This window comes from Geotrypetes seraphini, chromosome 9 (genome assembly GCF_902459505.1).
Source record: "Geotrypetes seraphini chromosome 9, aGeoSer1.1, whole genome shotgun sequence".
NCBI lineage: Eukaryota > Metazoa > Chordata > Amphibia > Gymnophiona > Dermophiidae > Geotrypetes > Geotrypetes seraphini.
In genome coordinates, this window is record NC_047092.1 from 179,970,596 (window position 1) to 179,986,441 (window position 15,846).

The 15,846-nt window shown below is 41.2% G+C and overlaps 1 long non-coding RNA gene across 1 annotated transcript; it reads right to left on the reverse strand.

The window, feature by feature from the left end:
- Positions 1 to 580: 580 nt before the first annotated feature.
- LOC117366609 lies at positions 581 to 15,846 on the reverse strand. The gene is made up of 3 exons (XR_004540618.1): positions 15,735 to 15,846; positions 15,064 to 15,153; positions 581 to 1,049 (listed from the first exon to the last, which is right to left on the reverse strand). It is a non-coding gene; the product is annotated as an uncharacterized LOC117366609 (long non-coding RNA).

The following is a 15,846-nucleotide window of genomic DNA, read 5'->3' on the forward strand; positions in this document are numbered from 1 at the left end:
CCCTTTAGGGCAGGGGTGTCAAAGTCCCTCCTCAAGGGCCGCAATCCAGTCAGGTTTTCAGGATTTCCTCAATGAATATGCATGAGATCTATTAGCATACAATGAAAGCAGTGCATGCAAATAGATCTCATGCATATTCATTGGGGAAATCCTAAAAACCTGACTGGATTGTGGCCCTCGAGGAGGGACTTTCACACACCCCTGCTTTAGGGGATACATATCAGATGCCTAAGGGATCTTTAAAATGCTGTTTATTTTATTGTTAATGTAATGAGTGGCCCTGGTGTTTGAGGGGAACAATTCACATAAAGGATTGAAGACTTATAAAATCATGAAGGGCATAGAGAAAGTGGAGAGGGACAGATTCTTCAAACTTTCGACAACTACAAGAATGAGAGGGCATTCGGAAAAATTAAAAGGAGACAGATTCAGAACCAATGCTAGGAAGTTCTTCTTCACCCAACGGGTGGTGGACACCTGGAACACGCTTCCAGAGGGAGTGATAGGACAGGGTACGGTATTGGAGTTCAAGAAGGGATTGGACAACTTTCTGAAGGAAAAGGGGATAGAAAGGTATAGATAGAGGGTTACTATACAGGTCCTGGCATGATGGACCTCTGGTCTGACCCAGCAGAGGCACTGCTTATGTTCTTATGATTACTTGCTGCCTGGAGTGACTAAAAAGCCAGGAGGCCACAGGCAGGTTCACCACATTCCTTGTAGCTAGTCAGGCAAAGCACTCCAAGTTTGGTGTTCTGAACCAACAAATGGACTTTAAAGTTTCTTTAAGAAATTTACAGGAACAGTAATTACAGTACCTTTGGCAGAGGCAAGATTCAAACATGATCACAAAGTCTCTTTATTTCCTTCTCAACCTTTGTGCTCCTCAGCCTCTCCCTGGAGTGGGGTGGGAGGAGGAAGCAGGAAAGGTTGGAAGATCTGAAGAGTAGACTGCTCCTCCGAGGGGGATCCCCTTGGCTCTTCTTTGAGTGGGAAGCTTTGCTTGAGGCCTTTGAATTTGAACTTATGCCACTGATTTCTAACATTCCCTGTAAGCAGAGAAGAGATACATTACATGCTTCACTTAACAGACTAATGTGTTATAAGCAGCTCTAGGGAGACTTGTACCTTTTAAAGACAAACAAAAAAAACCCCCACATTTATTTAAATCTAATATAAAGTATTAAGAATCATACTTCTTGCTTTCGAGGATAATTTTTGTATATAAGGATCCCAGATTTTTAAAAATAATCGTGTTCTTTTAGGAAATTTACGAACCTCAAAAACCTCAAATAAAATTAAACAATGAAATTGATTCCTCCAATGCCAATAATTTGGAGGATCTTTTTGTAACCAATATTGTAATATGCATAAGCTACACTTTTAAAAGAAGGGAATATAATACCCTTTACTGGCAATAAACAACTTTTACTCTTTATAGTTTGTGGAGATTTTTGTAGAATATTTTTTTAAACAAACATCTCCATAACTAAGGTTAGTTGGAACTCAGGGTAGATGTGAATGTTTTGGATCATTTATTGTAACACCTGTGCTAAATAACTTTAAATCCAGCATGAAAGGTCAGAATGTTCCATGGAGTAACTTCCCACTTCCTCTGAGCCTTGCCAGGTTTCCATGTCCCATGTACAAAAGATAGCACCGTACACGCTGCCTTGCAAAACTGGAGCCACACCAATGGTGAGAGTACAGAGTCATAAAGATGTTACAGTGACATGAATTCAGCTACTCATGGTGCTATTTGCCAACTTTTCAGGGGACAGAAGGTGACGCTGAACACTGTAGATCTGACATGTCAATGTTTGGTAAACCTGTCTCCTACCCAGAATACCTTAGGAGTACAAAAGAAACCTCTCTACAGGGTTTGCATCCATTTTCAACATATTCAGGGGGCCTTTTGCTAAAGTTTGGTGTGTGCTAAGTGCCAAGTGGCCCATACAGTAGGTATAAAATAGGATGCATAGCGTTTAGCGCAATCTAAGCTGTAGGGAAGCGAGCCGTCTATTTCTATGTTTCTATGAGCGCTCATTTACCGATCCGGCAAAGCAAATTAGGTTGTTAATATTAAAATGCCATGCAAAGAAGCTGACCGATCGATGCTCTAACATCATTTCACCATGCACAAAAATAGCGATCACCTGTAGCGATCCGAAAAAAGCGAAAAATCAAGACCAGTTGCTTACGTGTCCTACCAAATGTTCAGCCCTGATAATAATAGTTTTTATAACATTTATACCATAAATACAATTTTTACAATGCAGTAGGGACTTATACGTGTTATATACGCATTGTGAGCAAGATCATGCACCTCGGCAGCAGAAATCCGTGCAGAACTTACACCTTGAATGGTGAGACCTTAGCTAGAACTTCAACAGAACGAGACTTGGGAGTGATCATCAGCGCAGACATGAAAACTGCTGATCATGTGGAGAAGGCTTCATCTAAGGCAAGACAGTTGTTAGGTTGTATCCGCAAGAGTTTCGTCAGCCGGAAGCCTGAAGTCATAATGCCTTTATACAGAACCATGGTGAAACCTCATTTGGAATACTGTGTGCAATTCTGGAGGCCACACTACCGAAAAGATGTGCTGAGAGTAGAGTCGGTGCAACGGATGGCCACCAGGATGGTCTCGGGGCTCAAGGATCTATCGTACGAGGAAAGGCTGAAAAATTTGCGGCTGTACTCACTTGAGGAACGTAGGGAGAGAGGAGACATGATCGAGACGTTTAAGTATATTACCGGCCGTATCGAGATGGAAGAAGAGATTCTCTTTCTCAAAGGACCCTCAGCCACAAGAGGGCATCTGCTCAAACTCAGAGGCGGGACATTTCCTGGCGACACCAGGAAATATTTCTTCACCGAGAGAGTGGTTGATTCTTGGAACGAGCTCCCGGTGCAGGTGATCGAGGCAAACAGCGTGCAAGAATTTAAGAGCAAATGGGATGCCCATGTGGGATCCCTTAGAGGGTTAAGCCAAGGGAACCTGTCACCGGGAGTGGGATCCCTAGGATAGTAGACTTGGGGGTGGGTCAGTAGAGTGGGCAGACCTGATGGGCTATGGCCCTTATCTGCCGTCATCTTCTATGTTTCTATGTATGTTGAAGGCGTATGTTATGCATTTCTGTCAACAGCGTAAAATATAAAATAGAGGGCTGTGAAAATATGGATGCCGCGAGAAAGCGAAAATTTTTGTCCCTCATGATTAAAATATGTAGGAGCTGGGCCAGAATTTTATATAGCACTACTCTCATTTATGCCCCACATTTGCGTAGTCTGCTGCTACCTCTCCACCCCTCCATACTGCATCAAGGGATTGCCCTCGTGTACTATTTAAAATTGTGTGAAATACCAGTATTTGTTAACTGCATGTGCTTTGTGCTCCAACGGTCAACATTATGGATGGCGGTTGTAGGCTCCACGTTATGCAGGCTGCCCTTTTCCTGGAAGAGGAACTGATGATGGCGCCTATGACTGATGCAGTAAATCTGACGCACGCGTACATTATCGCTATATCAACTGGACTATTCTGCGCATGTTTGAGAATCACTCTCACAGCGATCGGACAGGGATTACGGCAAACCTCAGCGCAAAACATCTGCATGTACATTTAGTATCGATCGCTGTTTTGGAATTGGCCAAAAACTTGACTGTGTTTAGTGCATCTAGTCCTCAGTCTTTTGAAGTAGCTTGAGTTGGAAACCTGAAAACAGTAGAAATCCTTCAGGGAGAAAATCCAATTTTTTCTGCTTACAATACTTTTAAAAAATACTACCTTATTTCTTAAAGTGAAGAGGCTGCTTTAAATAACACTCACCAAACTCTTTGGCAAATAATTTATCAAATCAGATCGGAAGCCATCCTTTCAGCCCCACTTGTACATCACAGCCAACTGAGGTTTCAAAGCAATAAACAGACTCTCATCCCAATCGGTCTTTCCGCTCACACTGCCAAGTGTTTTCAGTTCTTGGAAACATTTTAAATGTATACATACTACAACAGTTCTGACATGTCAGTGAATTAACTCAATTTATAGGGTTGCTACACAGACAGGACTGGTGTGAATAAGAATGTCACCCCTGTCCCAAGACTAAAAACCACAAACTCAGATGACCACGAGTTTTTAAAGAAAGCTATATCCACACAGAGCAAAATATGCAAATATAACACCTATCAACAGTTATTAGCATATTAAGTAAAGCATCTCCACAATTACCCTTTGAACCCAGAAGAGGGAAAGGGAAGCTACATGGGAGGACACTCACATTTAGAAAGCACTTTATCTCAAATGAAATCTGATTGGTTTATGAACAACATAAGTTGTGCCATATTGGGAAAGACTGAAGGTCATTCATGCCCAGTATCCTTTTTCCAACAGTAACTAATCCAGATTGCATGGCAATATCTCAAAAGAGAAAAACAGATTTTATGCTGCTTATTCCAGAAATAAGCAGTGAATATAGAAAAATTCAAAAGTAAATTGAAAACTTTTCTTTTCAATGATGCATTTATAAATTAATTATAATTTGATTTTTAAAAAATCAGAAATCATTTTTTTCTCTTTTTTCAATCACCCTACCCTTCCTCATGTTCTTTCCCTATATGTCTCTCCAGACTTTTAATACAATGTAACATAGTAACATAGTAGATGACGGCAGATAAAGACCCGAATGGTCCATCCAGTCTGCCCAACCTGATTCAATTTAAATTTTTTTTTTTTTTTTCCTTCTTAGCTATTTCTGGGCGAGAATCCAAAGCTCTACCCGGTACTGTGCCTGAGTTCCAACTGCCAAAATCTCCGTCAAGACCCACTCCAGCCCATCTACACCCTCCCAGCCATTGAAGCCCTCCCCAGCCCATCCTCCACCAAACGGCCATACACAGACACAGACCGTGCAAGTCTGCCCAGTTACTGGCCTAGTTCAATATTTAATATTATTTTCTGATTCTAAATCCTCTGTGTTCATCCCACGCTTCTTTGAACTCAGTCACAGTTTTACTCTCCACCACCTCTCTCGGGAGCGCATTCCAGGCATCCACCACCCTCTCCGTAAAGTAGAATTTCCTAACATTGCCCCTGAATCTACCACCCCTCAACCTCAAATTATGTCCTCTGGTTTTACCATTTTCCTTTCTCTGGAAAAGATTTTGTTCTACGTTAATACCCTTTAAGTATTTGAACGTCTGAATCATATCTCCCCTGTCTCTCCTTTCCTCTAGGGTATACATATTCAGGTCTTCCAGTCTCTCCTCATACGTCTTCTGGCGCAAGCCTCCTATCATTTTCGTCGCCCTCCTCTGGACCGCCTCAAGTCTTCTTACGTCTTTCGCCAGATACGGTCTCCAAAACTGAACACAATACTCCAAGTGGGGCCTCACCAATGTAAATTCCCCCCTTAATTCCTTATGTTTCCAGTTTGTCGCATTTGTCTAAAGTTGAGTTTGTTTTATCTATTGTAGTAATAATTTTAATAATGTAATTTTATCATGATGTATATCGCTTTGAATCCAGATAAAGCGATTAATCAAAATTTTATTAAACTTGAAACTTGAATTTTCCCATCTTAATAATGGCTTAAGGGCTTTTTTTTTGGGGGGGGGGATTTGGGCAAACCTTTTTTAAACCCTGCTATGCTAAGAACTTTTAACACATTTTCTGGCAATGGATTTCAGAGTTTAATTACATGTCTCGTAGTCCTTATATTTTTGGAAAGAGCAAACAAGTGGTTCCTATCTACCCATTCCACTTCACTCAGTATTTTATAGACCTTTATCATATCTCCCCTTAGGAAATCTATGTGCCTCTTGCAATCCCTTCTCTCAAGCAACTTGTAGGTGATACCCTTCCAATGTGTTGCAGGTTATGGAAACAGCAGAAAAAGTTAATCCTGCTGCCATAATTCAAAATGGGGCTCAGGTTCCACGTTCTCTTGTTGGGTCAATCTCCAGCTTATCTGATTAATTAATTTTCTTTTGCTACTCAAAAACATTCACGTAAAACTCATGCTTTTTTTGTTTTTCCATCGGTGAAGGGTTGTAGATTTCATGAATGTATACTTTCATATCAGGCTGCCAGTTGGGACAAAGAATTCAAACAACTATCTCTTATGTCATCTTCATAGCTGGAATTTAGAAAACGTTTGAAAACTTACTTATTCTCTAGATTTTGGAGTAATTAAATTTCATGATGATTGTTCAGTTGTTAAGTAGATGTAATCTTTTGTAAACCGCGCAGATCTGCAAGGTTATGAGGTCTAGAAGTCGATTTTTATGTTATGTTATGTTCTCCCAAAGAGTCAAAGTGATATTCTTTTGTACCGTTGGTTAGTAGACCAGTGTCCCAGGTTCTAATTTGGGTTTCACAGACTCAGCTTGAGAAGAGATGGGCTTAGAATGTACTAGAAAATCTTCAGTCTTGATCAAGAAGCACAGTTGATCAGACCTGCATTTTGAATCAGTCCCACTTCTGACGGCATCCTCTGGCCAGGGCACTGACTAGTTAAATTAAATCTTAATTAGGTAGGTTTTATAAAAATCCATTTGCTGATGTTCTTATTTCTTAATCCAATAGATGTTGGAAATTATACATAAGGGGCTCAGAATGTCAGTCATGACTTTTTATAGGGGTAGCTAGTACTAAGAAGCAGCATTTTCTCATTTCCTTCTAACACTGACCTATAGTAACAATATATTAATAAAAAGGCCTAGACTTTGTACTCCAGTTGCACAGCCAGGCAGTGTCCCCCTAGGATAAGCAGTACCTTCAGAAGCAATAATAACTTCCATTTGTATTAAAACCATCTCACTGCACCGGTGCTGCCACAATATGGTGCAGTAAGAAAGCCTCCATAAATTAGAGGAATTACAGCTTCACAATAGGCAGGAAGTTTAAATCGCAAGTACTGATTTGAAGTGATTGCATTGCGGTTTGGAAAAATGCTTAATTTGTCTCCAAACCTGATATAACTGATAGCTATGATGTTTACAGCGTAGCGTACTCTGGCTGGCTATGTAGAAATGCAGAATTTAAGGAGATCATGAGGTCACAGCCACAGAATGTTTGATAAGCAGAGCTAGAGCCTTAAATGAGCACATATTAGAAATAAAAATATGCGGACAAGAACTGAACTGGAAGTCCGGAGAAGCTGGACTTTACCTGCAGTACAACACTGGAGAGATAAAAATACATTTCCTCCTATACTTTGCAGCACGTTCACACTCCCAAAGCTAGCATATTCCAGTCACTAAACTTAAGCTACATTTTGGGGGGCCTTTATGGGCCCATCACTTTTTATAGGTGTTGAGCTATTATATACAGTCAAACCTTGGTTTGCGAGCATAATTCGTTCCAGAAGCATGCTTGTAATCCAAAGCACTTGTGTATCAAAGTGAATTTCTCCATAGGAAATAATGGAAACTCAGATGAATCGCAATAACTTGAAGTTATTGCGATTAACATGGTCTGTCTCAGAGCCTTGTGCAGGAGGTCATGCACAGCCATGATGGAATCCATACCTAGTTTGTTTGCTTCCAAGTTAATAATAGTGAACAAACTGTTCTTTTGTCTTGATCTTCGATCTTGAATTTCCTAATGGAGCTGGGTTTTGGACCCACTTCAAAGCCAATTATGACTCATGGTCTGAGAACCACTATTTTCAGGTATGATCTGTTTCATAGCTTTCCACAGACCACTAGACAATATTCACTGCTTCATACTGTATATTTAATTATACACATCTAGCTTATTTTCTTCTATCGGGACCTCAGCGATGCCCACCATACTGGTTTAAAAAGTCTTCACCAATAGGATCAAAGACATCAGCTTGTCATTGGCTCCCATAATTCTTCTCATAACATTTTCATAAGGGCTGTGGCTCACTGGTTGAGTTGCTGCCTCTGCACCCAGAGGTTGTGAGATCAAATCCCGATGCTGCTCTTTGCGACCCTGGGCAAGTCACTTAATCCTCTATGCCCACCACTTTACATTAAATTACATAAGCGATTTCTATTCCGCCTTGCGGTTCTGAGCGGATTACATTAGAAGATAGCTGGACATTTCCAGGAGATTACATTACATTGAACACAGCTGGTTTTAGGTTGCATATTGAGGTTTCGGACGTTTTGAAACATTGAGGAGACCTATCTAGTAGGTTACAATACTTTAAAAGAAGCTGGAATCCGGTTATGTATTGAGGATTCAGTATAGAGACATTGAATAGATGTTACCAGAAGGGTGGTAAGTTCGCGAAGAATATACAGAAGGGATAGGAAAAAGGGGATAATTAAGTTGATGGGATGTGTTTTTTGGATAGTAGTGTTTTGATTTCTTTTCGGAACTTTGAATGCCAGCTTTGAAATGCCAAAGCAATAAACAGGCAGTATATAAGTTCCCATTCCCTTCCAATATATTAAAAAAAACATTTTCAATAATAAAAATATTTACTTATCTTTTTACTTTATAACATTTTATTGAAGAAATCCAATAAATATCCAATAATATAATGCAATAAAATAATCATTACATAATAAATTTACCATTTTACCATCTCATCACGTCATTCATTTCTTCAAAATAAATTTTTAAATTACCTATTACAACTATCAATATATACCCCCTTTTACCTTCCACCCTTCCCTTCCCCCCTCTCCCCCCCATTATTTTATATATAACTTTTTATTGAAGAAATGCAATAAATATATAATAATATAATAAAATAATCATTACATTTAAATTTATCATATCAACTTCCAACATATATCTATCATTCCTTCAAAATAAATTTTTCAAATTACCAATTATATCTCTCAATCCATTCCCTTAGTTTCCAACCCCTCTTACCCTCTTTTTCCCTTTAATTTCCCCTTGTTGTTTTAATTTTATTACAACATTATAATAAATGAATTAAACATACATACAGTTCAATTATGAATCAAAGTCAGGCAGGGGATTCAACAACTGACATGGCTCAAATTTTGCTGAAGTGCTGTTTCAAGGTCTATCTCCTTTGTTATAACCTCACTGGCACCTTCTAGCTCATTACTCTCATAGTGCACTGCTTATTTCTAGGATAAGCAGCACTAGTCAGTGACCTGGATTGGCCACAGGATGCTGGACTTGATGGGCTTTTAGTCTGTCCCAGTATAGCAATGCTTATTTATTAATTATTCATTCAATTTTCTATACCATTGTCCCAGGGGACCTGAGAATGGTTTACATTAATTTATTCAGGTACTCAAGCATTTTTCCCTGTCTGTCCCAGAGGGCTCACAATCTATCTAATGTACCTGGGGCAATGGCGGGATTAAGCGACTTGCCCAGGGTCACAAGGAGCAGCGTGGGTTTGAACCCACGACCCCCAGGATGCTGCCTCTTTAATGTTCCTGGTGCCATGTCAGCTCTTCCTCTGATGTCACTTCCTAGGCACGAGTCCAGGAAGTGACATCAGAGGAAGAGCCGACACTGGTATGAGCAGCACTGACCCGGGACGCAGCATACTGATTTTTAATATATATTTGTATGTGTGTTGATCTTTTCTAGAAGTGTTCACAATGTTTTTAATATGGAAACCATCTAGATTCTTGTATTTTGGTATAGGTGGTACAAATAACAGGTCAAGGGGTTGGAGGAGCTGCCGTACAGCGAAAGATTAGAGAAACTGGGCCTCTTCTCCCTTGAACAGAGGAGATTGAGAGGGGACATGATCGAAACATTCAAGGTACTTAAGGGAATAGATAAGGACAGGCTGTTCACCATCTCCAAGGTAGGGAGAACGAGAGGACACTCTCTAAAGTTAAAAGGGGATAGATTCCGTATGAACATAAGGAAGTTCTTCTTCACCCAGAGAGTGGAAGAAAACTGGAACGCTCTTCCGAAGTCTGTCATAGGGGAAAACACCCTCCAGGGATTCAAGACAAAGTTAGACAAGTTCCTGCTGAACCGGAACATACTCAGGTAGGGCTAGTCTCAGTTAGGGTGCTGGTCTTTGACCAGAGGGCCGCCACATGAGCGGACTGCTTGGCACGATGGACCACAGGTCTGACCCAGCAGCAGCAATTCTTATGATCTTATGCTTATCTTAGAAATGCTGTTTTGGGGTTTTAAGCATCCATACACCAGCATTTAGACATCCATTACATGACATATTACATAAGTGATTTCTATTCCGCTTGCACCTTGCGGTTCTAAGCGGATTACATTAGAAGATAGCTGGACATTTCCAGGCGATGACCTTACAATACATTACATTACTTTACTTTACATATTGCATGGACATCTAAAGCCTGATTTTACTAAGCCAGGGTATGGGTGTCTAAACCTGAAGAATATCCATATGACAAGGGGGTGTGGTCTGGTCTTGTTTTGGGAGGAACTAGGAAAGGCCCAAAATCTAGATGTCTATTTTCCATTTCCGACGGGGAATGGACATCTACAATATATCCAAAAAGATGGATACCTAGATTTAGACCTGCTAACTGGGCTGTCTAGGTGTTAGAAAAACTCCACTGGAGGGATTAAGGGAGTTCAGCCCCCCTAATCTCCAAATGATCGATGTATCCTGATAGTGAAATTGGCACAGAATACCAGGCTCTGTGACAGCTTCAGGTAAAATGGACACTTGTGTTTCAAAATGGCTGACAGATCTATATGTCGCTGCATAACACAGATGTTCATGTGCTCCCACATAGATGCCCATGTACCTGTTTCACCCCGTTGATATTTTTGATGTCTGTTTTTCTAAAATGGATGCCTTTGCTATAACCAGGACACGAATGTCCATTTCTGTTATGTATTTCCGAACAGGCTATCTATTCTCACAGATCCTGTTCTAAAGTACTAGTGGAATTTGAACATCTTTTCCAATCTGGTGTTCCAAGTCTCTCTGGCAAATAATTATGAATTGACCTGTCTGCCAAGAACTTATCCAAAACGTTAAAAAAACTGAGCTATAGTACTAATGTTGACCATATTTGACAGTAAAAAAATTCCATAACTATTACTTCATCAATTTATTTTAAATCTGCTACTGGTTAGCTCCACGGAATGCCCTGACATAAATAATTGTTCCCTATTCAGTTGTTCCAGACCATGCATGACTCTGAAAACGTCAATCATGTCCCTTCTCATTCATCAAGGTGGAAATCCTCACCTGTTTAGCCTTTCTTCATAAGAATGCCTTTTACATTCAAGTACAGTAGGCATTTCCATGTCAGAGGGCTCACAGTTTAAGGAGGCACTTGTACAACTGGGCACCTCCACTTATTTGCCCAAGGAGTCTGTAGTACAATTCACATGGGTACCCAGGCTCTGTTATACTGTACAATACTACACAACCACACTCTCAAAACGTTTTGCAGCACAGCAAACACACATAACATGTAAGTACTAAGGAGTAATTCACAAATAATCTCCCAAAACACTGAATGGAAACAAAGCAGGGATTAGCTGGCAACTGGTAAACAGGCTTAATATTGTGAAAATTATCACGAGAAGCCGCCATGTTTTCTGACTCGGAGCTTCACTAAGAGATTTATTACCTGTACGTCCTGACATACTTCTCGACATAACCAGCATTGTCCTGATGAGAATATTTAAGCACTAGTTGATAAATTGCTTTCTAGTCTCTCAATGCATTTGTAAACAACTCAGGGATTTTATTGCATTGCACAAGGCTTTTGTTTAGTGAAATATGAGGAGGTTTTTTTTAATGCCAGTGATTACATTTACCCCTATAAAGCCTCCTATTTATCTACAATTTCAATATATTGTTGGGTTGGAGGAGGGGATATGAGGCTTTTTCCTACCTCATGATAATTTTCACAATATATGTATTTTTGTCTCATTTAGATTTGTGTGTGTTGGGCTGTACAATACTAGCATAACCTGATATTGGTACATCTAACATTTAATCCTAGTAACAACTGGAGAACAATGCACTAGGGAGAGGGAAATGGGTGGAAGAGACATCTGCAGGCAATGGTAGTTCTTCTCCCACCATCTTTTTTTTGTTAGGAGCTGAAAAATCTGCCTTAGGAGCTATTGAGTATTGAATTGTGCATGTGAAGCAGTCCCTCCTTAACATTTGGGCTCTAGACACATGTCCTGTTTTGCCTATGCCTTAATCGTACCCTGGGGGAGGGGGGGAAGGAAGTGAATGAGAGAGATGAAGGGAGTGGAAGTCTGCTATTTTGTTTTGTTATTAGGATCATATGAATTTTTAAATGTTAAACTGGGGTCATTGGCTAAAGGTTTGGGAAACAGTGCTGCATATGCTCCCAGTCTTCTTCCAAACTCAGTTGAAAGCCCTCTGCGTTGCCTTCAAATCTTTAAATGACCAAGACCTGCCCTTTTACAAACTTCACAGATTAAGATCTGAAACTGAAACACTTCAGCTGCCCCATGTAGTCGAAGACTCCAAGCTGACAAGAACCTATAGGCAAACTTTCTTCTATATCTCCAGGCTCTGGCACTCTCCTGAGAGAGGCCAAACTTGCTGCTGTCAATTTGGTATTTTCTCACTTACCAAAGAGCTGGCTCTTCCATCAAGCTTATTGTACCTGACATGACTACAGAACAATTTCCATGGAGACTTTGGGAAATTAGGACACACTGCATTATCTCAAACTGATCCTCGGTGTACAACTGTCATTGGAACTCCTTCTTTCTCTGCTCCTATCAATGTGTTTTTATTGCATTCTCAATTCTTCATTCTGTTTGGTCCCCTTCTCGCTTTACTATGAACGCACAGTTTTGATAACTGTTAAGCTTTCTTTCCCTTTGATATAAATACCCTATTGACGTGTAGCTGTTATACTGGTTAATTACTCTGTACCTTCCTCTGAATGTCCTAGTAGTGGAGTGAGTCACAAATCATTGTAATCAATATATAAAAACATCATTCTCTCTGTTCAAATGAATCACCTTTAAGGTAAATTCTGCAATGGCAAAGCAACACTAGTAAAAGCCCTCTCTCATGTTTGACCAGAGCTCAGTATTTTGGAGTTGTATAAAATGATAAATGATCCTTTAGATATAGAGGGCCATGTCCAGTTAATCAAGTTTAAAGTTTTATATTATAACATTTTATTGAAGGAATCAAATAGATATACAATAAAATGATACAAAGAGATATTCATTACAATAAAATTCATTAAAAAAACCCATATGAATACATATTTTATCGTTCCTCCAAAATATATTTTAAATATCTAATCTATTTTCCCCTATATCCCCCTTATAGTAATTTAGATTGTTTTTATTATAAAGTTTTATAAAAATTTTGATTCAATCGCAATATTTACAGTTAAAAAAGAGTCCAACATATTTAAGTGTTCTTAAAAACAAACACATGACGAACCAGTACAAATTAAGAGGCCATTTTACCAAACTGTAGTAAAAGGTGATCTTGGCACGTCCTTAGCAGGACTTTCCCATACATTGAGGCTATTTTTCCCACAGAAGTAAAATGGTCAAAAATCATATTTTCTGTATTAATGGCCACACACTAATTTTCCTGTTAGCACTGATATGGGCAACAATTCTATAAAATGTAAGCTTTCTCAAAGGTGTCTGCAGACAACTGCAACAATCAATTTTAATTGCTATTTTTTTGGGGGGGTAGATATACTTTTGAGAGATGTTATGCTAATCAGGTTTTCTATTTCGCCTTTACCTAGTCAGTTGAAGGTTGGATTACATTACAAGAGGTTGGGTCAGTTAGTCAGGAAATTATATGGACAGTTTGACACGGACATTCAATATGGTAGCTAGTACAGGTATATCAGTACAACTATTAATGCAGTTAGGTCATAGTTACAGTAGAAGTAGGAAGGACATCAATGGCTCTTTGTTTTGTCCCAGGAGTTGTATTAGACCAGTGTATCGTAAAATGTGTGTGTGCTGTAGCAAGATTACAGGTGTGCTGCGAGACACCGGCGAGGAAGTGCCAGCACCAGTTCACTGCTTACAGGACGTGCCTATCGCGGTGAGAGGCACGTCTTATAGGTAGTCAGCTGGCACCTCTCCTCCTACTGTACCCCCCAATGGCGTGGTAGTTGCAGGTAGAGAATGACACGGGGAAAAATTCTGTCCCCGTCACTGCCCCGTCCCCGGACCACCATCCTCTTCACCGCCCTGTCCCCTTCACCACCCTGTTTCTGCCGTCCTCTTCACCGCCCCGTCCCCGCTGTCCCTTTCACCACCCCGTCTTCAACTCCCCATCCTCCCACCCCCAGCACCCTTCACGCGGTCCAGCAGCTCCCTCCTGCCGGCCAGCCGTGGATTTCCCTCCCTCCCTTTCTCTTGTTGAAACTGGCGATTTCTATAAGGCTATGTGCTGTATTACAGCCGGAGCCTTGAAGTCGTGTTGAGTTGCCTGCTAGAAAAGTCTCCTCCCATGCAACCGGAAACAGGAAGTTGCGTCGGAGGAGACTTTTCCAGCAGGCAATGCGACGCAACTTCAAGGCTCCGGCTGTAATACAGCACATAGCCTTATAGAAATTGCCAGTTTCAAAAAGAGAAGGTAAGGGAAAAGGAGGGAGGGAGATGCATGGCCAGATGGCTGGCGTGAGTGAGCTGCCGGATCGAACGCTCTTCACCACGCATGCTAACCATTCACTGCTCCATGGGGCGGTGAATGGCTTTGTACCCGATCTCGCGGTGACCTCTTTTTTTTGGTCACCGTTTTGGCAGGTTACCCGTGGGTAACAACCACCATGTCATTCTCTAGTTGCAGGCTCAGGGTCACGGCTGAAGGGACACTGCATTAGACAGTATAGAAATGGACTTTTACAATTGCCATTCAGTTACTTCAGGGTTGGCTCCTTGTCTTGGTAGAGAAATGCTTTTAAACTAAGATAGTGGTCACAAGCTCATAGTGTAAGTGGTAGCTGGTTCCAGCATTTTGCTAATTGATATTGGATGCATAAGGTAATTTGCCCGGTAGCAGCGGTATATTAAGGGGGGGGGGGCGGTCTGCCCCAGGTGCCAGCATCCGTTCTCCTCTTTCCCCTCCACTATCACGCGTGCGCACCACTTCCCTTCCCCCGTACCTTTTTAACATTCACAGCGTGAGTGGAACCCCAACCTGCAGCTCGCGCTGGCGTCGGCTCTTCTTCAGACGTCACTTCCTGGACCCGTACCTGGGAAGTGACAAAAGAGAAAGAGCAGACACTGGTGTGAGCAGCAGGCTGGGGTTGCTGGTTGAACGTTAAAGAGGTATGGGGAAAGGGAAGGGGCATGCACGTGCGGCACCCTTGCTAGGCCACTGCCTGGTAGACCTTGTATTGTTGCATGCTGGGAATTTTAAGCGGAAAAGTTTTCTAATGGAGTAGGATGGTCAATGTCCTGTCTAAATTAGATTGTAAGCTCTTCTGAGCAGGGACCGTCTATTGCATGTTAAAATGTACAGTTTGGGCTTTAGAAATAATTCCTTTTACTTTCGTTTACAAAAAGTCCAAATATATACCGGGTCATCTCCAATACCAGGGGCCCAACTGGGTTTACATGATGAATTTTATCTGAGGTAAAGGCCCTCCCCCTCCCCCTTTCTCCAACCCGGGCTTTGAGATGGCGGGAAATGTGTGTCTACGAAGGGGAACGGTCGGGAAAACCTCAAGCTCGTTCAGACAGTGTCACAAGGGAAGAGGCAGTTAGGGACGGTTGAAAGAGAAGTGAGGGGGGGGGAGCAACTAAATCAGTTACGGCAGCAACATCCCCTTACACAAAAGCTGTCTGCCGCAACTGTCACCCTAGCGACGGCGGGACGCGCGCCGAGGGCGGAGCCGGCGCCTCGCGGCCAGTCCGCGCCAATACGAACAGGTGAGAGAGAGAGA